This window comes from Coregonus clupeaformis, chromosome 8, assembly GCF_020615455.1.
Source record: "Coregonus clupeaformis isolate EN_2021a chromosome 8, ASM2061545v1, whole genome shotgun sequence".
Taxonomy (NCBI): Eukaryota; Metazoa; Chordata; class Actinopteri; order Salmoniformes; family Salmonidae; genus Coregonus; species Coregonus clupeaformis.
In genome coordinates, this window is record NC_059199.1 from 66,020,890 (window position 1) to 66,046,396 (window position 25,507).

The following is a 25,507-nucleotide window of genomic DNA, read 5'->3' on the forward strand; positions in this document are numbered from 1 at the left end:
GTTGTGCAAATATGGGCTGATGTTTTGCTTCTTGAGTGTAAGGTTTTGCTAATAGTGTACTACTTTTAATTTTAGTGTGTAAGCAATCCAAAAAAACTGTAAACCCAGCTTCATCCATGTAGATGTATTGATGGGGTCTTTCCATTGCATCCAGTTGAAAAACCCTCTGTAGAAATAGATATAGTTTTGTAAGTGATACGGAAAAAGTGATTTAGGCCACTACAGTAAATCACTACTTAGAGTAATCAACATTGAATGTGTCTGGATATATCCCAACCTGTACATACTGGAATCTTTGCTCTTTGACTCTGTCTGAGTTGCGATCAAAGGGCACTCTGTATAGCTGTTTCATGTGCAGTCTGTTGCGCTTGAGGACACGATCAACAGTAGAGAGGCTGACACTGTTGATACCCTCAACATTTAAATGGTCCTCAATGATCTTCTGCTGAATTTCGCTCAGTTTAATGGCATTGTTCTCACGGACCATATCAACAATTAGGGTCTCTTGGTGTGGGGAGAACATACCTGTCCTCCCACCCCCATGTGGCAGTCTTTCAATTCTACAAAAAGAGAACATGGAGTTACAAAAAATATACATGGAATACTAGGCCTACAAACAGTTAGACCAACCCTCCATTACAATACTACAGTACATTGGTACAGTGATGTACTGAAACATATATTTACTTACAGTATACTGTGGTACAGTATATAGTATGTCATACAGTAATTGCTGTCAACATTTACATACTGTACTATGTCAAAAAAAGGTAATTACCTGTTCTCTTCTCTAAATCTTCGGATTATGGTGGACACAGTGAATCTACTGATGTTTGGTTGTACCCTTTGTCCAGCCTCCCTCATGCTCATACCATGGACAAGAACATGGTCAATCACAGTAGCTCTGATTTCATCAGATATTACTGTTCTTTGTCTTCGCTGACCACCTCGACCACCTCGACCTCCTCTCACACGAACTCTTCCTCTCAGATTTCTATCCATTGTAGGGCCTCACAAACCAGTGCTCTCTGAACTGGCTTACTGTATATGTTCCCTCACATCATTAGCCACAAGTGTGATCAATTTTAAGTTGTTGTGTTCAAGTGGTGACACCTGTGCTCTAATTGTGTTTGACTTTTGTCACCTGTGCTCACCATTATGCAGCACGGGTGCATCACAATGAAAATGTGTTGGCAAGTTGTGTCTAAACAGGTGAAAAGTGCTTATGGTTTTGCCAAAAGAGTGATTGATTCAATCAGTGGGTTCAGGCAACTGAGCATTTGGTTCAGACAATAGGGTTGAGTGTTTTAGCAATTGAGAAAAACTGTAGTTGAATTAGCTAGAGTTGCCCCAGGCTCACTAGCCTCGTCTGGGTTCACAAAGCTATAGGACCACAGAGTGAGTGGCAAATGTATCCGTCATGGCTATTAAGGTAATCAGTAGAAAAAAGCATTATGTGATGCTTTGGAAGCTTAGTGTAAGGATAAGCCATGATCAGTAATAATGCTGTTGTAGTGTAGGTCTATTGCTTCATGGTCTTCTTTATAATTTCTGCAATTAAAATGTATTTGTCATGTTGTCACTGACCATTGAGTGAGTCATATTCCAGTTGTTATTATGTTTTACTGTCTGCATTTACCTTTGACTGCACTATATGCATCTTTTCAGGTGAGCAGTTGGGCCGGACAATAGAGGCTGCCATCAGTGGTTCACCCCTGGGTGATCTCCTTCACCAACCAAAAGGCTGTGGGGAGCAGAACATGATGGGCATGTCTTTACCTGTCATCGCCACACTTTACCTGGACAAGACCAAACAGTGGGAGAAGGTGGGATTAGAACGCAGAAAGGAAGCAGTCAACTTCATTCAAATGGGTGAGAAGCTTTAGAATTCCAAATTTGAGGTTTGCAATTTACAGTTTTACAACTCCCAGAGAGGATGGCATTGATTGGAATATTTGCATTAAAAGTTGATATAATATTACATTGCAGTTTTAGCAATTGTTTTTGTTTCTCACATTTGATTTGGTTAGCAACCACACAAAAAGCAAGTTCAATTTTTTTTTTTTTTTATGCTTGAACAGCCCGGGATGGGTTTCTGAAAGCCTTTGTAGCTAATTTGGTACTTTGTGTCTCGACAATCAGTGATGTGGTGGTAAAAAAAATAGGTGGGTAAACGCTGATCGCCGTTCGGGCTGAATAAAGTAACGCTCCCTAACATGTTAACTACAAAGGCTTTGGGAAACTCCCCTCTGCCTGTGGTGTGATCAGCACTCTCAGCACAAATCCTTTGTTATCATCAGCACAAAATGGGCTTTGATTATCTTCATGGTTCTTGGTTTTCTTTTGTTATATCAAGGCTATGATCAGGAAATGTCCTATCGGAAAGCAGATGGATCGTATGCTACCTATCTTTCTGAGCGTAGTGGTACCTGGTGAGCTACATCTTCCCCCACTCCCACACAAATGTTCTCTATATCCTCAAATGTTCCACAATACCAGGGAAACAACATTAGATGTACAACATATAGGCCTAGGTATACTGTATGTTAAAACAACAGCCTGCGATTGGTACATACATGTTTTGAATAAATTATTGACATAGGCATTGATTCTTTAAGAATATAACAACTGTCTTACCCCCAACAGAACACAAAATATAAGCACATTTTTACTTAATTGTTTGTAAACAATGTTTCTGTTTTTGATCTCATGAATGGTCAGTCCTTGCATCCATAGCTCTGGCTGTAATTTATTTTTGAGTGGTTACAGTTCTTCAGCCCCAATCCCTCAGCTGTTTACCAAAACAAGTGTCAGGGCAGCCGTGTTGTTGTTTTTCGAATCGCAGACTGCAGCATTAACTGAATTGTATCTGTTGACTTGAGCCAATAAGATCTTGTAATGATGAGACAAAGAAGCACGTAACACTTTGAGGAATCCACTCTGAGGAATAACAAATTAAGACAATTTATAAATGGACATTTCATTCATGGCAGGGCATATGACACATAGGCCTAAAACTCATCCTTCCATCTAGGCTCACAGCTTATGTTGCTAAGGTATTTGCCATGGCAGAACCGTTCATCATTATTTCGAAAGATGTCCTGTGCAGCGCAGTCAAGTGGCTTGTCATGGAAAGACAGCGGCCCAATGGCATTTTTGAAGAATCTGGAACAATCTGGACCCCCTCCATGATGGTACTGTTTGTGTTGCTGGCAAAATCGAATCAACCATCATTATTTGTGCAAAATGTATTTTCTAAAACTAATGATATCAATGGCAGTAGCCCTACATCTCAATATTCACAATATATGTAGCCTAACAATAATTATTATAATATTCCTCAGCTGTAATTTCGTTTTTTGAGTCTTATCAAAATCTTGGGAGTTTCCATGGGAAGGTTTTTAAACAAATTCAGGGGTACATTCTTGCAGAGAATTACACACGAAATCTTGCATACCATTTCTGTCTTGTATTTGCTTATCTACAGGGAGATGTACTGGGGAAAGACGTGGATGACACACTGACAGCATTCGTGCTCATAGCAATGCAGGAAGCACACAAATTTTGCACACATGGATTCAGTATCAGTGTGAGTGAAATTTAAATGTTCTCATGTTTTCCTATTCATTCTCTCATACCCATCTGTTCTATGGTCATGCTTAGTCAAACAACAATGGCAGTTTTTTAAGAAGTCAATTGAGTTGTTTTTGATTGCCTTTTTCCTTCAAGAAGTTAGCAATTGCCTCTCTTTTTCTCTCTCTCCAGGGGCTACCAGTCAGCATGAACAGGGCTAAGCAATATCTGGAATCTCGGAATCAATACCTGACCAACCCCTATTCAGTGGCTATGACCTCATACGCCCTTGCTAACGAGGGCAAGCTCAACAAGGATATCCTGTTCAAACACTCATCTACAGGTAACAGGACAAATCCACCTTCATGCCAGTATAGTAGGAAATATGGAGCAATTGAACCCTATGATTGCTGACTCTTATAGCCCGGTCCTCTCCGCATCAAAAAGGTACATTTTGCCAGTGTAGCAGGTGTGTTTTTGTACATTTATTTTGTTATCAATAAAAAATATAGGGCAGTCCCAGACTAAAACAAATCTTGGTAAACCGAGAGTTGTCCTGTTCTTTCGACCAATCGATTGGTCAAAATGTTTAAACACATTTTTCCATATATAGACAGACACACCCAATGTGTTTGAAAAAAAATCAACTACATACACCACCGGTCAAAAGTTTTAGAACACCTACTCATTCAAGGGTTATTCTTTATTTTTACTATTTTCTACATTGTAGAATAATAGTGAAGACATCAAAACTATCAAATAACAAATATGGAATCATGTAGTTACAAAAAAAGTGTTAAACAAATCAAAATATATTTTATATTTGAGATTCTTCAAATAGCCACCCTTTGCCTTGATGACAGCTTTCCACACTCTTGGCATTCTGTCAACCAGCTTCACCTGGAATGCTTTTCCAACAGTCTTGAAGGAGTTCCCACATATGCTGAGCACTTGTTGGCTGCTTTTCCTTCACTCTGCGGTCCGATTAATCCCAAACCATCTCAATTGGGTTGAGGTCGGGGGATTGTGGAGGCCAGGTCATCTGATGCAGCACTCCATCACTCTCATTTTTGGTAAAATAGCCCTTATACAGCCTGGAGGTGTGTTGGGTCATTGTCCTGTTCAAAAACAAATAATAGTCCCACTAAGCCCAAACCAGATGGGCTGGTTAAGTGTGCCTTCAATTCTAAATAAATCACAGACAGTGTCACCAGCAAAGCATCCCCACACCATAACACTTCCTCCTCCATGCTTTACAGTGGAAAATGCACATGCAGAGATCATCCATTCACCCACACCGCGTCTCACAAAGACATTGCGGTTGGAACCAAAAATCTCAAATTTGGACTCCAGACCAAAGGACAAATTTCCACCGGTCTAATGTCCATTGCTCGTGTTTCTTGGCCCAAGCAGGTCTCTTCTTCTTATTGGTGTCCTTTAGTAGTGGTTTCTTTGCAGCAATTCGACCATGAAGGCCTGATTCACACTGTCCCCTCTGAACAGTTGATGTTGAGATGTGTCTGTTACTTGAAATCTGTGAAGCATTTATTTGGCCTGCAATTTCTGAGGCTGGTAACTCTAATGAACTTATCCTCTGCAGCAGAGGTATCTCTGGGTCTTCCATTCCTGTGGTGGTCTTCATGAGAGCCAGTTTCATCATAGCGCTTGATGGTTTTTGCGACTGCACTTGAATAAACTTTCAAAGTTCTTGACATTTTCCGTATTGACTGACCTTCATGTCTTAAAGTAATGATGGACAGTCATTTCTCTTTGCTTATTTGAGCTGTTCTTGCCACAATTTGGAGTTGGTCTTTTACCAAATAGGGCTGTCTTCTGTATATCCCCCCTACCTTGTCACAACACAACTGATTGGCTCAAACGCATTAAGAAGGAAAGAAATTCCACAAATTAACTTTTAAGACACACCTGTTAATTGAAATGCATTCCAGGTGACTACCTCATGAAGCTACGTAAATTAACAGAAACGATTATTTTAAAGAAATTGTTAAATTACCATTCAGAATAAGTAGTGTTTTTGCAAAATAACAAACAATACGTTCCTCAACACAACAAATAAATTCAATACTATGTACAATAGCAATGTGTAAACCTTAATAAATCAATGACAAAAAGTACACATTGATGTTGTCTGTATTGGTGAAAGAGAGAACAAGTTAATGAAAGTTAGTGTTCTTTATGGTCAGTTTCGGTTTGATTATTTTTAAAATAATCACAGTTTTCACATTAAATGCAATTTGCATTATGTGAGTTAAATGCTGTAAAACAAAATTTAAAAAACTATGAATAAAAGTCCAATTTTTTCACATTACTTGACTTTAATAAAATATGTTGTACATAAAAAAAATGTATTGCTATTATTTCATTACAAGTCCTCATCTCTATAGAGTCACAACCTTGATGCATAGCGTGCTATGAATATGGGTCCAAATACCTACAGTTGAAGTCGGAAGTTTACATACACTTAGGTTGGAGTCATTAAAAATCGTTTTTCAACCACTCCACAAATTTCTTGTTAACAAACTATAGTTTTGGCAAGTCGGTTAGGACATCTACTTTGTACATGACACAAGCAATTTTTCCAACAATTGTTTACAGACATATTATTTCACTTATAATTCACTGTATCACAATTCCAGTGGGTCAGAAGTTTACATACACTAAATTGACTGTGCCTTTAAACAGCATGGAAAATTCCAGAAAATGAAGTCATGGCTTTAGAAGCTTCTGATAGGCTAATTGACATCAATTGGAGGTGTACCTGTGGATGTATTTCAAGGCCTACCTTCAAACTCAGTGCCTCTTTGCTTGACATCATGGGAAAATCAAAAGAAATCAGCCAAGACCTCAGAAAAAGAATTGTAGACCTCCACAAGTCTGGTTCATCCTTGGGAGTAATTTCCAAACGCCTGAAGGTACCCCGTTCATCTGTACAAACAATAGTACGCAAGTATAAACACCATGGGACCACGCAGCCGTCATTCCGCTCAGGAAGGAGATGCATTCTGTCTCCTAGAGATGAATGTACTTTGGTGCGAAAAGTGCAAGTCAATCCCAGAACAACAGCAAAGGACCTTGTGAAGATGCTGGAGGAAACAGGTACAAAAGTACAGTGAGGGAAAAAAGTATTTGATCCCCTGCTGATTTTGTACGTTTGCCCACTGACAAAGACATGATCAGTCTATAATTTTAATGGTAGGTTTATTTGAACAGTGAGAGACAGAATAACAACAACAAAAATCCAGAAAAATGCATGTCAAAAATGTTATAAATTGATTTGCATTTTAATGAGGCAAATAACTATTTGACCCCTCTGCAAAACATGACTTAGTACTTGGTGGCAAAACCCTTGTTGGCAATCACAGAGGTCAGACGTTTCTTGTAGTTGGCCACCAGGTTTGCACACATCTCAGGAGGGATTTTGTCCCACTCCTCTTTGCAGATCTTCTCCAAGTCATTAAGGTTTCGAGGCTGACATTTGGCAACTCGAACCTTCAGCTCCCTCCACAGATTTTCTATGGGATTAAGGTCTGGAGACTGGCTAGGCCACTCAAGGACCTTAATGTGCTTCTTCTTGAGCCACTCCTTTGTTGCCTTGGCCGTGTGTTTTGGGTCATTGTCATGCTGGAATACCCATCCACGACCCATTTTCAATGCCCTGGCTGAGGGAAGGAGGTTCTCACCCAAGATTTGACGGTACATGGACCCGTCCATCGTCCCTTTGATGCGATGAAGTTGTCCTGTCCCCTTAGCAGAAAAACACCCCCAAAGTATAATGTTTCCACCTCCATGTTTGACGGTGGGGATGGTGTTCTTGGGGTCATAGGCAGCATTCCTCCTCCTTCAAACACGGTGAGTTGAGTTGATGGCAAAGAGCTCGATTTTGGTCTCATCTGACCACAACACTTTCACCAAGTTCTCCTCTGAATCATTCAGATGTTCATTGGCAAACTTCAGACAGGCCTGTATATGTGCTTTCTTGAGCAGGGGAACCTTGCGGGCGCTGCAGGATTTCAGTCCTTCACGGCATAGTGTGTTACCAATTGTTTTCTTGGTGACTATGGTCCCAGCTGCCTTGAGATCATTGACAAGATCCTCCCGTGTACTGGGCTGATTCCTCACTGTTCTCATGATCATTGCAACTCCACGAAGTGAGATCTTGCATGGAGCAAAAGGCAGAGGGAGATTGACAGTTATTTTGTGTTTCTTCCATTTGCGAATAATCACACCAACTGTTGTCACCTTCTCACCAAGCTGCTTGGCGATGGTCTTGTAGCCCATTCCAGCCTTGGGTAGGTCTACAATCTTGTCCCTGACATCCTTGGAGAGCTCTTTGGTCTTGGCCATGGTGGAGAGTTTGGAATCTGATTGATTGATTGCTTCTGTGGACAGGTGTCTTTTATACAGGTAACAAACTGAGATTAGGAGCACTCCCCTCAGCTCAAATACTTTTAGTATTTGATCCCCTGCTGATTTTGTACTTTTGCCCACTGACAAAGAAATGATCAGTCTATAATTTTAATGGTAGGTTTATTTGAACAGTGAGAGACAGAATAACAACAATAAAAATCCAGTAAAACGCATGTCAGAAATGTTATAAATAGATTTGCATTTTAATGAGGGAAATAGGTATTTGACCCCTTCTCAATCAGAAAGATTTCTGGCTCCCAGGTGTCTTTTATACAGGTAACGAGCTGAGATTAGTAGCACACTCTTAAAGGGAGTGCTCCTAATCTCAGTTTGTTAGCTGTATAAAAGACACCTGTCCACAGAAGCAATCAATCAATCAGATTCCAAACTCTCCACCATGGCCAAGACCAAAGAGCTCTCCAAGGATGTCAGGGACAAGATTGTAGACAGTACATGGCCCCGTCCATTGTAGACAAGGCTGGAATGGGCTACAAGACCATCGCCAAGCAGCTTGGTGAGAAGGTGACAACAGTTGGTGCGATTATTCGCAAATGGAAGAAACACAAAATAACTGTCAATCTCCTTCGGCATGGGGCTCCATGCAAGATCTCACCTCGTGGAGTTGCAATGATCATGAGAACGGTGAGGAATCAGCTCAGAACTACACGGGAGGATCTTGTCAATGATCTCAAGGCAGCTGAGACCAAAGTCACCAAGAAAACAATTGGTAACACACTACGCCGTGAAGAACTGAAATCCTGCAGCGCCCGCAAGGTCCCCCTGCTCAAGAAAGCACATATACAGGCCCGTCTGAAGTTTGCCAATGAACATCTGAATGATTCAGAGGAGAACTGGGTGAAAGTGTTGTGGTCAGATGAGACCAAAATCGAGCTCTTTGGCATCAACTCAACTCGCCATGTTTGGAGAAGGAGGAATGCTGCCTATGACCCCAAGAACACCATCCCCACCGACAAACATGGAGGTGGAAACATTATGCTTTGGGGGTGTTTTTCTGCTAAGGGGACAGGACAACTTCACCGCATCAAAGGAACGATGGACGGGGCCATGTACTGTCAAATCTTGGGTGAGAACCTTCCCTCAGCCAGGGCATTGAAAATGGGTCGTGGATGGGTATTCCAGCATGACAATGACCCAAAACACACGGCCAAGGCAACAAAGGAGTGGCTCAAGAAGAAGCACATTAAGGTCCTGGAGTGGCCTAGCCGGTCTCCAGACCTTAATCCCGTAGAAAATCTGTGGAGGGAGCTGAAGGTTCGAGTTGCCAAACGTCAGCCTCAAAACCTTTTAATGACTTGGAGAAGATCTGCAAAGAGGAGTGGGACAAAATCCCTCCTGAGATGTGTGCAAACCTGGTGGCCAACTACAAGAAACGTCTGACATCTGTGATTGCCAACAAGGGTTTTGCCACCAAGTACTAAGTCATGTTTTGCAGAGGGGTCAAATAGTTATTTCCCTCATTAAAATGCAAATCAATTTATAACATTTTTGACATGCGTTTTTCTGGATTTTGTTGTTGTTATTCTGTCGCTCACTGTTCAAATAAACCTGCCATTAAAATTACAGACTGATCATGTCTTTGTCAGTGGGCAAACGTACAAAATCAGCAGGGGATCAAATACTTTTTTCCCTCACTGTATATCCACAGTAAAACGAGTCCTATATCGACATAACCTGAAAGGTCGCTCGGCAAGGAAGAAGCCACTGTTGCAAAACCGCCATAAAAAAGCCAGACTACGGTTTGCAACTGCACATGGGGACAAAGATCGTACTTTTTGGAGAAATGTCCTCTGGTCTGATGAAACAAAAATAGAACTGTTTGGCCATAATGACGATCGTTATGTTTGGAGGAAAAAGGGGAAAGCTTGCAAGCCGAAGAACACCATCTCAACCGTGAAGCACGGGGGTGGCAGCATCATGCTGTGGTGGTGCATTGCTTCACAAAATAGATTGCATCATAAGGAAGGAAAATGAAGTGGATATATTGAAGCAACATCAAGACATCAGTCAGGAAGTTAAAGCTTGGTCGCAAATGGGTCTTCCAAATGGACAATGACCCCAAGCATACTTCCAAAGTTGTGGCAAAATGGCTTAAGTATAACAAAGTCATGGTATTGGAGTGGCCATCACAAAACACTGACCTCAATCCTATAGAACATTTGTGGGCAGAACTGAAAAAGCGTGTGGGGGCAAGGAGGCCTACAAACCTGACTCAGTTACACCAGCTCTGTCAGGAGGAATGGGCCAAAATTCACCCAACTTATTGTGGGAAGCTTGTGGAAGGCTACCCAAAACGTTTGACCCAAGTTAAACAATTTAAAGGCATTGCTACCAAATACTAATTGAGTGTATGTAAACATCTGACCCACTGGGAATGTGATGAAAGAAATTAAAGCTGAAATAAATCATTCTCTCTACTATTATTCTAACATTAAAATAAAGTGGTGATCCTAACTGACCTAAGACAGGGAATTTTTACTAGGATTAAATGTCAGGAATTGTCTTCAACTGTAACTTTTTAGCACTTTAATACACAAGTGAATTTGTCCCAATAATTTTGGTCCCCTAAAATGAGGGGGACTATGTAAAGAAAAGTGCTGTAATTTCTTAACGGGTCACCCGATATGGATGAAAATACACTCAAATTAAATTTGACAGTCTGCACTTTAACCATCGCATACTTTCAAAAAATGAACAGAAAATGCTTCACTGTCCCAATAATTACGGAGGGCACTGTAGTTGGCGACCTCAACCTGTACCAGTGAGGGGCGTGAATAGGAATAAATGGGGGTGAATGAGAGTGAAAAGTAAACTATGGTCAGTGTTCTACTTTAAATAGTTGGGAAAAGAAAACGAAAACAACTCGGACTACGAACCCATGATGATGATGATGCAGGGGGTGCTTGGGATATTATGTTCGTTCTGTGGAAGTAAATAAAAGGCAACAGACCAAGAAAATACAACTAGTATAAAAAAAAAACGTGATCAATGGGAGCAATTATGTGGACAAAGATAAAACCCCACTTACAGTACCTCATTTTGAAGAAAAAGTTCCTCTGGACTTTCCTTTAAGTATTCTGCAATGCAGGATATCCGTTTTACTGGGTCTTCGCATAGCTCTGTCACCATCCCTTTTGTTTCAAGGAAGTCCTTGATGCTCTTTCCTTTTCTTGAGATTTCCTCAGCCAGCTTTGTTTGCAAAGCTATGCCAAGGAGGGTGTTTGTGTGATCGAAGAGATGGGCCGCCTCAAATAGGTAGGGCCAGTTCCCCATTACTGTGTTCACATTGCTTTCCATGTTAATTGTAATGCGCTGGATGCAAATGTTTTCTTACGCATTCTTCAGCTCCGTTTTCTTTTCATTCAGTTCTTCCGTGAGAGTCAGGCTGCCATCATCCATATTGATCTGAACATTTTGTCTTCCTTGTCCCACCATCTCCCCCCATCTTCACCATCTTCACCCTCTGAGTTTTCGATTCAGTTTTCCATTTGTACAAGGAGTGAATCGTATCCCGTTCCAATGGCATTCTTTCCACTTCTGTCTTGGAAAGAGCAGGGATATTTCTCTACGATCTCTTTAGCAACTCGCCACAGCTTTCCTCTTCCGGGCCTGGTCTCTTTGCTCAGTAGATCAACAGTGACAATGCAAACCATCTCTCTTCTTAGTGATTTGCTTGGTCTCTTTTTTTCTTCCATTGCAAGAGTGAGGTTAGAGGGTAGTTTGTGCCAAGGAATTGTGAACACCTCACTGGATAGGTAACTGGGACCTGCTCTCAATGTTGGAGGCTCTGACAAAACTGGTTGAGAGGGCTTGGGGGCAGCCTTTGGTCCTATGGATAGAACACATCACCAAAAACAAATCATGAGCAATGGTAGACATAACAGAAATAGTTAAGTTTATTGATTAACTAACCTTTGAGCGCATGATAAGATAATTCAAATTCTTCCATTTGAAAAAGGCTTTAATATGTAGAATTCATACCAGGATTGCTATTTATAATCTGCACAATACAAAACTGACAATGACAGTAGTCAATCTGTTATCTATATAAAGGTCACAACATATCATTTGAAATACATTATATACTGTATGCATTGAGTGTACCGAACAATTGAGTGTACCCCGGACTCTACAAGGTGTCGAAAGCGTTCCACAGGAATGCTGGCCCATTTTGACTCGAACACTTCCCACAGTTGTGTCAAATTGTCTGGATGTCCTTTGGGTGGTGGACCATTCTTAATACACACAGGAAACTGTTGAGCGTGAAAAACTCAGCAGCATTGCAGTTCTAGTCACATAGGTGAACAGGTGCTATTTGAGTGGCATCCCACTGTTTGTGATATCTGGAGACATGGAAACAGAAGGATGACTTTACAATGAAAGTCTTTGAAAACCCTTCAAAGTGACAGGTTATGTTCAGACCTTCTTGTATGTGGGCACTCAAGTGAGGTACAAGCCCTTTCAAATATACAAATTCTCTGCTGAAGAACATTTCAACTGTACACACATTTTGGTTAAAATGTTGCTGTGCCCTTCTGTCAGGGTGAACTCTAGACATGAACAGTGTAGGAATTGAATGAAGAAAACCTTTCAAAATCTGAATAACCACATGGAAAACTGACATTGCTAGCTATGTCTGTGTGACCTGCAGTGCTTCACATGTGCGGTAACTGAGACACTTTTAAACTCACAAATACCACAAGTCAGCATAATTGCGTCTGAAAGCAGGATGAAGGAGACAAAAAAAGAGCCTTTCATTGCCTTGGCAATCCTGGGTCCTACTATCTGAACTGACGTGAGCTAGCTAGCTAGCTACCCAGTTAAGATACCTAAATAGCTAGCTAGCTGACATTAGCCAAGTTCATCTGAATGAGTGAGTGAGCTAACAACTACACTACACTGAACAAAAATATAAACGCCACATGTAAAGTGTTGGTCCCATGTTGTATGAGCTGAAAGAAAATATCCCAGACATTTTCCATACACACCAAAAGCTTGTTTCTCTCAAATTTTGTGCACAATTTTGTTTACACTCTTGTTAGTGAGAATTTCTCCTTTGCCAAGATAATCCATCCACCTGACAGGTGTGGCATTTCAAGAAGCTGATTAAACAGCATGATCATTACACAGGTGCCCCTTGTGCTGGGGACAATAAAAGGCAACTCTAAAATGTGCACTTTTGTCAAACAACACAATTCCACAGTGTGCAATTGGCATGCTGACTGCAGGAATGTCCACCAGAGTGGTTGCCAGATATTTGAATGTTAATTTCTCTACCATAAACTGCCTCCAATGGGCGTGTGGGCGAGCAGTTTGCTGATGTCAACGTTGTGAACAGAGTGCTCCATAATGGCAGTGGGGTTATGGTATGGGCAGGCATAAACTATGGGCAAAGAACAGAATTGCATTTTATCGATGGCAATTTGAATGCACAGAAATACCGTGAAGAGATCCTGAGGCCCATTTTCTTTAAGGTATATGTGACCAACAGATGCATATCTGTATCCCCAGTCATGAGAAATCCATAGATTAGGGCCTAATTTATTTATTTCAATTGACTGATTTCCTCATATGAACTGTAAATCAGTAAAAATCTTTGAAATGTATGCGTTTAAATGTTTGTTCAGTATACTAATTTAACTGGCAGGACAGCATCCTTTCTCCATGTTAGATAGCTAGCAATGCAAAATGTTCTCATACGGGAGTTTGTTCATTCACTCATTACTACGCGGGGCTTTGAGATGCATTATAGCCAGGGCTGGGTTTCCCAAAAGCATAACGTTAGTAGTACTAAAATAATATTTTGTCCATTTAGATTGAATGGAATTAAGATGAACTTAATGCTATGATGCTTTTGAGAAACCCAGACCAGAACGTTAAGCTACATTGCCTAAAGTAGCTAGTCCAACGTTAATTCAGTGCCAAGTGACAGCATTTACCATCCGACCCTGGCTGTAGCCAGCTAGCTAACGTTACCAACATTAACATTATTGTAATGTTAGTAGTTAACTTAGCTAACACACCAGCAGCAACAAACATATGATATCCAGCAGATCTATCGTATAGCTAACTTATACAGCTAGACCATTGAAATTGTTTATGATGGAGGTGCTCAACTTTGAGAATTTCAAGAAGGCGCCAAAACTGAATGAATTAAAGTTAGCTAGTTAGCTAGCTAACGTTAGCCACATACACAGCAGCTAACTGTCCAGGAAATAACACAATTACTTTCCAGCAGCTATCGTAAAAAAAAGTTTAGCTAGATGTGTTCCACATTTTCATTTCAAAGCACAACTTTGAATTGAACTAATGTTAGCTAGCTACAGCACATAATCAGGCAGCTAATCTGCCATCAACGATGATGGAGTCTAAACGGTCTGCTAAAATATAATTAACGATATGTCAAGTAGCTTTCATAAAATGTATACCCTAAATGATTTACCACAGAGGTGTTCCATTTTCAAGGTGAAACTTTTCCGGAAACAAAGGTTGGCACATGGCAGATGTCTCTGTAGTGATACTGCCTAATACCCAACAGGCAACACGCGTTTGGGTAAATACGTAAATGACCTGTAAAGCGGTTATACAAAACATTTCTGTTGGGAAAATGCAGAAGATTGTCCATTAAAATGACATATTTTTTACAGTGAATGTTTGTGTGTTTCCCCCACAGACCGGACCCACTGGCCTGTTTCAGACAATGACCTTCTCACATTGGAGGCCACAGCTTATGCACTGTTGGCCCTGGTGAAGGTTGATGCCTTTGAGGAGGCTGGTCCCGTCGTCAGATGGCTCAAAAGCCAAGGGTTTCAAGGTGGAAAATATTCATCCACTCAGGTACAGCCAGACCCATGTAACAAGTAACATCAAACATCCAACAAGGGCAAGCCCTTAGCCTGTGGCTAACTAACCTTGGCTAAGTAGGGCTAATGTCAATATCATATCATTTGAAACAGGCTGCTTTGAGGTCATGCAACATTGTAACACAATATTGGAAATATGCTGTGTGTTGGAGAAAGCTGCATTTAGGATACAGAAAATACAATACTCAAAACTCAAGAGCAGCATATAATGACACTTTGTACACTTTCTTACCCCCTGCTTCTGTTTCTTCCAAAATAGGCCACTATCATGGTGTTCCAGGCTGTGGCTGAATACATGACGAAAGCAGGAAAAGTAAAAGACATGAATCTGAATGTGGATATTGATATCTCAGGGAGATCTCAAGTCATCAAGTTGTCATTTAACAAGGGTAACGCCTTACTCACACGCACAAACAAGGTAAGGACCTATGTACACATAAGCCCATTTGTAACACGTGAGAAGTGCAGACCTATTGTCCATGAGGGCAGAACAACACAACTTAGCCAAACTATTGGGTCACCTGAATCCCCCCTCTCAGTCAAAATGTTGTGGGTGTGAACATGGTTCCCTGAGGAAAGGAACAAGGCAACCTGCATCACATTTACGTTTACATTTACGTCATTTAGCAGACGCTCTTATCCAGAGCGACTTACAAATAGGGCACAGAGGGGGAAGGAGAAATGTTTGTTAGAGGAAGTAAAATTAGAGAATAGTTGATCACAGTGAGACAGAAGAAGGACTATGAAAGTTTGGGTAGGGATGTAGGCTATGTTGTCTGTTAGGCAGGTCTTAAATTAACGTTTCTATTCTGTATAGGTCCAGCTGCATGAGAACTTCACAGTAACAGCCAAAGGAACTGGACAGGGGGAATTATTGGTAAGAAGCATGCCACTTTTCCTTACAATGCCTTAATTCCAGGAGAGAAACTGCCATTTAGTCTGCCGACAAATGGGCAATGATGCAACATTTGTTGCTCAAGTCAACGATACATTTACATTTACATCATTTAGCAGACGCTCTTTTCCAGAGCGACTTACAAATTGATACCCTGTTTTCTTTCCACACAATTGTGCACACACAATGCACTGGATTTAAATTAGCCTAATTAGTGTGAAGACAATATTTGATAACATGAAAAGAAAATGAGTACCCAAGGCTAACCAAGTAACACCAACCCTCTCCTTGCCTATCCGTGTCAAGGTTACAACCTTATACTATGCCATGCCCAAGGAGAAGAACCAAGACTGCAAAAAGTTTGTGCTTAATGTGGAACTAATAAAGCAGGCTACAGGTAGGCTACTTGTCATGGCTATTGTATTTGAACTTGTTTCCACTCAACAGTGATAATTGAAGTTTTGTTTGTTTTGTTTTATATCATTGAAATGGGGAAGAGCTAATAGAGGCAGATTTAAGTTTTGTGGTTCTTGATATCTGCAAGACTTTAGTTGCCCCACTGTGTATGATGATGTCATATTGCTAAATCTACCTTCAAAATGACATCTCTTGTTTTTTAAGTTTCACTCAAAGAAGCTACAGAGACATATAAACTCTACATTGACGTGTTGTAAGTAAAAGAAAACCTGATTATTCAGGCTATACTTTAATCACTGTCAAACTTTGCCATAGGACAAAATTGTTATATTTGATTCTTATCTAGTGAGGAATAGGAAATACATGCAAAAATGAAATCAGCAAAAATCAAGTCTTGCCCATTCTCTCCTAAGGTTTAACTCTGACAGACATGCCACCATGACCATTTTAGACATTGGCTTGCTGACTGGCTTTGTAGTTGACTTTGAGGATCTGAAACAGGTGAGTGATCAATGTTGATATAGCAGATGGCTTGTGGTGCTTTGCTACTGCCTTTCTGAGACCTAGAAGTACTGTTGCCCAGGCCTGGATCCAGAAAACGCATTGGCATGTACTGGGTCAGTAGTATTGACTGTGCTTCTTGCAGATAGCCTCGACTCCAGGCATTCCAGCAGGTTTCTCCAGAATGCCTGGATTCATTGGATATCAGAGAGGGATCACAGTGCTCCTTTTGGCTGAACAATTTCTGTGATACATACCTAGCAAAACAGCTTGCAGATATTCTATCTTAATTTGATCACTCCGTTGTCGCAGAGAAATGCAAATTGTACTGTATTTGAGGTTTAAAAAGGCTTCTAAAGTTTCCACAAATCAGACTTGATTTGCCCTAACGAAAAATGTATCAACCCCTACAAAAATGTAATTGATTCACATTTCCTGTTGCTACAGGATTCTCTTCCTGCTGTGAGAAACATGGTCAAATTAAAGATAGCAGATCTGTATGTACTCTTATCCTTAGTAGTCTTTCATTAGCCTAACTGTAATATTTCCCTGTAAAATCAATTGGGTCCATACTTGCGAACATAAAAAAAAAGTGTTCGTTTAAGATTAAGCATCAACCAATTAAAATCGTTGACGTAGTTGCACGTGATCAAAGGCTACATGTTAGCTGTTCCCATGACATAACCTGGCATATTTAGCCCTATGCTAACCTCACTATATGGCCATGATTATATCCGGTTCAAATTCCATATTAGCCAATTAACATCGTTGACGTAGTTGGACATATAGAACACTTTTCCTTAACAGCAGTCAAACAGCACCATTTTCTAATCAGTACTAAAACGCTCACCAATTTTTAACTGGACAATTAGCTCACCTGGTGAGGTTAGCATAGGGCTAATGTGCGCCAGGTTATCTGATGGGACCAGCTACAATGTAGCGTTCTCTCACGTGACACTACATCAACGATTTTAATTGGCTGATGCTTAAACTCAACCTTGAACTGAAACTTTTTTGAATGTTCGCAAGTATGGTCCTACGTATTTCCATTTCACATATTATAAACATGTAGCTACACATACAGATGAGAGGAGGCTGGTGGGAGGAACTATAGGAGGATGGGCTCTTTGTAATGGCTGGAATGGAATAAATGGAACGGAGTCAAACACATCAAACATATGGAAACTACGTTTGACTCTGTTCTAATTCCATTCCAGCCAATGATCCCGTCCTCCTATAGCTCCTCCCACCAGCATCCTCTGATACAGATAGAAACAACTGAGTGTGGCAGAATATGGCCAAAATGCATAAAACTGTTAAACATTACATACAGCGTCACCAGATTATATAAACAATTAAATTGTGTCTATAGTCTTCTGCAACCATACCGTCTGCACTAAAGTCCCTTTGTAGCAGTTAAGTACCTTACTCTTATAGTTTTACATTAAAATGGTCCAAAAAAATAAATAATGTTTTTGCATTTGAGCAAAAAATTATTTCCCAAGCAAGAATTTTGCTAGGACTGTCTGGGAGTGGTCTGAGTGAGGGGCCTAATTGGAGTGGCCTAATAGGAGGGATATGTAACCTGAAAACTAGCTGTTATTATTGGCCAAGAGGTTTGGAACACTCTTTATTATTGGTCTATTAACTTATTCTGCCTGGTGATGTCACCAGGCAAGCCAAAACTCCACCCATGCAAAACCTCTTGATTACATTTTATTTTCAACCAGCAACTATCAGCTATAACACAGATCAATTTGTTTCACACTTTTACAGTGTTAGTTTCATCAGCTGTTGTACAATAGAATACAAAACACAGGAAAAACTGAATTTTGAGTGCACTGATCCTTACACGTGATTACACCTTTGACGGAATTGTTACTGAGGATAGTATAACATATTGTTTTTATATACATGCTTTTACATACCTGTAGTAGTCGATAACCGGACACAAAAGTTACTGTGTTCGCAGTTCTGGCGCATTCTTTATTCTGAAGAATCTCGTGCCTGGCCAGAACTTCTTCCATCCCTACTACCGCTACAGAGTAGCAGCGCCATCTATTGGATTGATGGTAGAACTACAGCTACAGCTTGAAGGAGATAAATACGAAATTGATCAGACAGCTTAGCTTTTGGTTAAAAAAATATAAAAAGCGTGTCTCTTTTTCAAGTGTCTAATTTTTCCACCATTGCAACTGCTTAATGCAGCTCTGGTGTAGTTATGGCAATACTCTTATTCACTCAGGCTGGATGAACACTTTTTAGCACAGCATTGCCTAAGAACACAGTTTTTCTTCATTTCAGATTTTTTAGTGGATAATACACAATAAACATTAATGGTTCAAAGTTCACTCTTGTGTTTCTGCTTGCAGTTGTCAACCGGGAGGGAAAGGTACATTCAGAATTTTGAAATGGACAAAACGTTGTCTGAGAGGGGCTCCCTCATCATCTATCTTGGCCAGGTATCTGTTTGTGACTGCATGCCACACTGGTATTGAAATTGATTTCTTCTTCTCAGTGACATGTATACAATGACGTAACTTCATTTTATTATTCAACTTTCACTATATCTCTGGTATCCATTAAGGTATCTAATAAACTAGCAGACAAGGTGGCGTTCAGAATACACAAGGTACAAGATGTAGGTCTGATTCAACCTGTTGGGGTCACCGTTTATGAATACTATGCTCAAGGTATGCTTTATTTGAGAAGGGATATGAATCAGACCTGGTTTAAATAGAATTCACATTTCTTTCAAATACTTAACCTGTGCTTGATTCAGCATGTCTGGTGGAATGGAACCAATGGAATAGTCCCAAAAGTATAAACCCTGCCCATCTGTCATTCCAGGCAGGCTCAATCAAACACTCAAAGTATTTGAAAGAAAACAAATACTATTTGAACCCAGGTCTGATATATGCACACACACTCACATGTACCTCAGACTACAATGCATTCACTAGAAATGCCAACACACAGAAGAAAAAGTCTTGAATAGGGATTTTTGTCATTTTAGAGAACCGCTGTGTGAAGTTCTACCACCCAATGAAGAAGGATGGAACCCTAAACAGGCTTTGTCAAGATGATGTGTGTCGTTGTGCTGAAGGTACCATGCCTCAGTGGCCAAATTGCTGCCAAAAAGTAGTTGCAGTTATAGGATGAGCTTACCATACTCTGATCCTTTTACCATTGTCAACAATCCCTCCATCATCCATTCAAATATCATGTTCTATTTTCACATGGAATTATCACTTTGCCTGTACAATAATATGTTAATGTAGCCTGGGTCCCCATCATTCCACTCCTTGTCATGCCAAACAATGACACAGAGTGCAAGGAGTGGAATGTTTGTACAAAACAGGTTCTGAATTTCAGCCTAACGTTAATATACTGTATGCCAAAGTAATACTGTCCTCACTATATAGATTGGCTGGTTACTTTGATATTTTCATACTCACACATGACCTTTCTTTCATAGAGAGCTGTAGCTACCAGAAGAAACTTGGAGATGTGAGTGAAGTGAAACTGTTGGACAAAGCCTGCGAAGCTGCTATGGATTATGGTAAGTCTCTAGTCTTTTGAGACAGACAATTGTGTTCAGTAGTATGGCACAGCAATGCAAAGTGCTTTGCAATGGAAAATGTGTGTTTTCTCCCTATTGGACATGACTCAGGTATTATTAAAGTGAACAAAATTATATGTTTACTTATTCATATGACTTTGTATTTTTCACAGTTTTCAAAGTCTCCTTGGTTGATGCAACACTGGAGTCCTACACCGATGCATACCGCATGAAAATAGAAAGGATTATCAAAGACGGTAGGATAAGTCCTTAATGTTTAGTCATGAGTTTCCACACGATAATCATTCACTGCTGGATTATATGGAGTAGGACTATGAATATCAACAGTGACAGTTGATATTTTGTCAACATTTTCAAATGCTCCTCTCTCTTTAACGCAAATGTGTCATTCCACAAATAGAGTGCCTATTGAGTAGTGTAATTTGTCAAAAATATATATTTTCAATTTTTCACCTAATTTTCACATTCTGTTCAACTTTCCCCATCTCAAGGTTTAATTAAGAAAAATTACTATAAAAGTAACAGGGTTGATCGTAACAGTGTTCACGATTTCATCTTGAATCAGCCATAACTTCCCTTGTGACAGGGGAAATGGAAGCTTGTTGTGTGCAACAGGGAGGGGCAATTTAAATCAAGCTTAATAAAAATGTTTTACTTGTTAAAATATTTCTCGCCTATCTATCGATGGGTAACAGTGTTGACTTGTTATGTTCAACGTGCTCAGTTTTCCACCATTAAACACCAGAAAATTGCCAACTCACATGCCTTTCCACTTTGATTTGACTATTAGACATTCAATGTTTCTTTTGAAAAAAATATTAGTTTTACCAGGTTAAAACGAGACTTCAGTTCACATTACAGGGTTGACCTTAAAACTGAGGGACTAATGTTAATGAATCACTAATCACATGAAATAAGTAAACATCTTCAGAAAGGACTTTCCCAAAGCAACAAAATAAATAGGGCTTTACAATGATGGTGAAAACTTGTGAAAATCTTGGGGTGATGTGGGTTAAAATCTTCCTAGAAGTTGGACAAACATGATGTGGGACATGCCAAAATGGTGATTTTCAGAGAAAACAAATCACTTATTTGAATAAAAACAATTTTTTTACATTGTTAAGTTAGAGCATAGATGTTTGTGATCCAACTGGTAAATTGAGTGTTTTATCAACATTTACACACATAATGTCTGAAGTACATAAAAGGCAATCTATTCATGGAGCGACCTAAATATTTCCTAGACACACAATATGGTTTTGCACACACATGCAAATGTTTTTGTTTTTCCAGAAAGTTTAAAACCAAGTTATTTAGAAATGAGATCAATGTTAATGTTCAATTTCTCTTTAGGCACTGACCATGTGTTGGACGGGGAAAAACGCTTGTTCCTGGCCCACCCCTCCTGTAGAGAGGCACTAGATCTGAAAGAAGGACAGAACTACCTGCTCATGGGAGACACTGCAGATCTTATCCAGAGTGGTGACATGTAAGGAATGTCTCTCATCATTTCAACACTTTGAGTCATTTAGAACCTTTTTACACTACGTTAGTTTCAAAACGGTTTTGAAGAGAAATCTTGCCCACGACTCATATTTTTGCGGTGTTAAAGAGTAACTTTCATGAAGAAAAAAACAATTAATCGAAAACCAGATGTTTTAGGCTCAGTTATAGTGAAACACGTCTATTCTGGTCTTCATTTTGACCTTTCATTGCAAAAGTGATATATTTTGGTCTTTTAGTAGTAAATCTAGCTCTTTTTGCCCCTAGCAGTTCAACTCTACCATTGAAATCGTAATGTAAAGGTACCTTGAGAAGGTGCCTCTACGTCATCTCAAGGGAGGGGTTCCATGTGAAATACCCTCCCTTCTAGATGTGCTGGGTGGTACACCCTCAAGTCTTACTATAAAAGCAGGTGAAAGCCCACCTTATTTGGCAATGGTCTTGGTAAGTGGAGTGTGCCAATATATTTTAAGGCACATTTCCCCATATGGACAAAAATGCAACATTTTTGCTTACCGTTTCATACACATCTATGTGTTTTACAAAAAAACATGTAGGCTATGAGGATTATACATTTATATTTGTAGCTACATCGTAAGAAGAAATAGATGACAATGGTGGTCAGGTCAACTCGTTGTATTTTTTACCAACCACTGACTGATTGGTGGCGCAGTCTGCTAAAACAGTTGGCTCGTACTGTAGTTGAATGGTTGTGAGTTCTAATCAATGTGTATAAACCCTAGATGACTGACTGTATTGAAGCCACCATGCAGCCATCTTGGTACTACTCCTCAATTGTAAAACATTTTTGGAAGCTATAGAAATGTCTACATTCCTTTTTGACACACTTATTCTATTACAGACACCTTAATGCATACTTTTAAATTGTATTATGTGAACTAAACATAACAATGAAAAAATATATAACATTTTCCTTCAAGTATTTTTTTGGGGAGAGGACTAATGTTACAACAAAAATTCTTAAATACATATAATTTTGTCCTTGAAACATTTAATTGAAACACTGTAGAATTCCATTCATTCCTATGGAGGACTGCACTGGCCGACCAGTGGCTTCAAAGCCTCTCAATGGCCAATACATATTATCAGCAATCCAGGGTTTATATACATTATTGGTTCTATATATGTTATTGGTTCTAATTCCACATGGGGCAGATATATATATATATAGATATATATACACTACCGTTCAAAAGTTTGGTCACTTAGAAATGTCCTTGTTTTCGAAAGAAAAGCAATTTTTTTGTCCATTAAAATAACATCAGAAATACAGTGTAGACATTGTTAATGTTGTAAATGGCTATTGTAGCTGGAAACAGCTGATTTTTTTATGGAATATCTTCATAGGCATACAGAGGCCCAGTATCAGCAACCATCAGTCCTGTTGTCACGGCGTCAGTGTAATGTGGTAGGACGAAGTCAGGCGCAGGACACAGAGCTAATCGAAACATTTACTTTACTCGTAGGTATCTTAATGAACATACCTCCACGCAGGGAGGAACAAACCCGCTCACATACGACAACCAAAACATGAACAAACACGCACAACACACGGTGTGAGCCAGAGGGTTAAATAGGGAAGACATAATTACATGATGGGAAACAGGTGAGACCAATACAGACAAAACAAGTAGAACATAGAAACATGGATTGGTAGCAGCTAGTACTCCGGTGACGACAAACGCGAAGCCTGCCCGAGCAAGGAGGAGGGGCAGCCTCGGCTGAATTCGTGACAGTACCCCGCCCTTGATGCGCGGTACCAGCCATGCGCCGACCCCGGCCTCGGGGACGGCCAGGAGGCCGCGGACCAGGGCGAGTCGGATGACGACGGTGGAAATCCCTCAACATGGAGGGATCGAGGATGTCCCTCCTAGGGACCCAGCACCGTTCCTCCGGACCGTACCCCTCCCACTCCAATAGATACTGCAGGCCCCCCACCCGACGCCTCAAATTCAAGATGGAATGGACCGAGTACGCCGGTGCCCCCTCGATGTCCAGTGGGTGCGGAGGAACCTCCCGTACCTCAGACTCCTGGAGTGGACCAGCTACTACCGGCCTGAGGAGAGACACATGGAACGAGGGGTTAATACGGTAATTAGGAGGAAGCTGTAACCTATAACAAACCTCGTTCAATCTCCTCAGGACTTTAAATGGCCCCACAAACCGCCGACCCAGCTTCCGGCAGGGCAGGCGAAGGGGCAGGTTTCGGGTCGAGAGCCAGACCCGGTCCCCCGGTGCATACACCGGGGCCTCACTGCGGTGGCGGTCGGCGCTCGCCTTTTGTCGCCTGATGGCCCGCTGCAGGCGTACATGGGCAGTGTTCCAGGTCTCTTCCGAGCGCCGAAACCGCAGGAGCCTCGATCTGGCTCTGATGCCAAGGTGCCAGGACCGGCTGATAACCTAACACACACTGAAATGGAGAAAGGTTAGTGGAGGAGTGGCGGAGTGAGTTTTGGGCCATCTCTGCCCAGGGGATAAAACCCGACCACTCCCCCTGCCGGTCCTGGCAATACGACCGCAGAAACCTACCCACATCCTGGTTAACTCTCTCCACCTGCCCATTACTCTCGGGGTGAAAACCTGAGGTCAGGCTGATCGAGACTCCAGACCCTTGAGGTGAACTGGGGACCCTGATCCGATACAATATCCTCAGGTACCCCGTAGTGCCGGAAGACGTGTGTAAATAGGGCCTCAGCAGTTTGTAGGGCCGTAGGGAGACCTGGCATAGGAATGAGACGGCAGGACATAGAAAACCGATCCACAATGACCAGGATCGTGGTGTTCCTTTGTGAGGGGGGAAGATCCGTAACAAAATCCACCGATAGGTGGGACCACGGCCGTTGTGGAACGGGTAGGGGTTGTAATTTCCCTCTGGGCAGGTGTCTAGGTGCCTTACACTGGGCGCACACCGAGCAGAAGGAAACATAAACCCTCACGTCCTTGGCTAAAGTGGGCCACCAGTACTTCCCACTAAGACAGTGCACTGTCCGACCGATGCCAGGATGACCAGAGGAGGGTGACGTGTGAGCCCAATAGATCAATCCATCGCGAACCTCGAGCGGCACGTACATACGTCCCTCTGGACACTGGGGGGGAGTGAGCTCGGTACGTAACGCCCGCTCGATGTCCGCGTCAACCTCCCACACCACCGGTGCCACCAGACATGACGCCAGAAGTATGGGAGTGGGCTCAATGGACCTCTCCTCTGTGTCATACAGTCGGGACAGGGCGTCTGCCTTAGCGTTCTGGGAACCTGGTCTGTAAGAAAGAGTAAACACAAAATTAGTGAAGAACATGGCCCACCTTTCCTGGCAAGGGTTCAATCTCCTCGCCACCCGGATGTACTCCAGATTGCGGTGGTCAGTCAAAATGAGAAAAGGGTGTTAAGCCCCCTCAAGCCAATGCCTCCACACTTTCAGAGCTTTAACCACAGCTAACAGCTCCCGGTCCCCCACATCATAGTTGCGCTCCGCCGGGCTGAGCTTCTTCGAAAAGAAAGCACAGGGGCGGAGCTTTGGTGGCGTACCCGAGCGCTGAGACAGTACAGCTCCTATCCCAGCCTCGGACGCGTCCACCTCAACCTGGAATGCTAAGGAGGGATCCGAATGAGCCAGCACTGGAGCCGAGGTAAACAGGTCTGTGCGCCTCAGCTGACCACTGCAGTCGCACCGGTCCCCCCTTCAGCAAGGAGGTAATGGGAGCTGC

General features: G+C 41.4%; 1 pseudogene; it reads left to right on the forward strand.

Moving 5' to 3' along the window:
- LOC123481328 overlaps positions 1-25,507 on the forward strand; it is a 76,086-nt pseudogene that overhangs the window by 45,505 nt on the left and 5,074 nt on the right.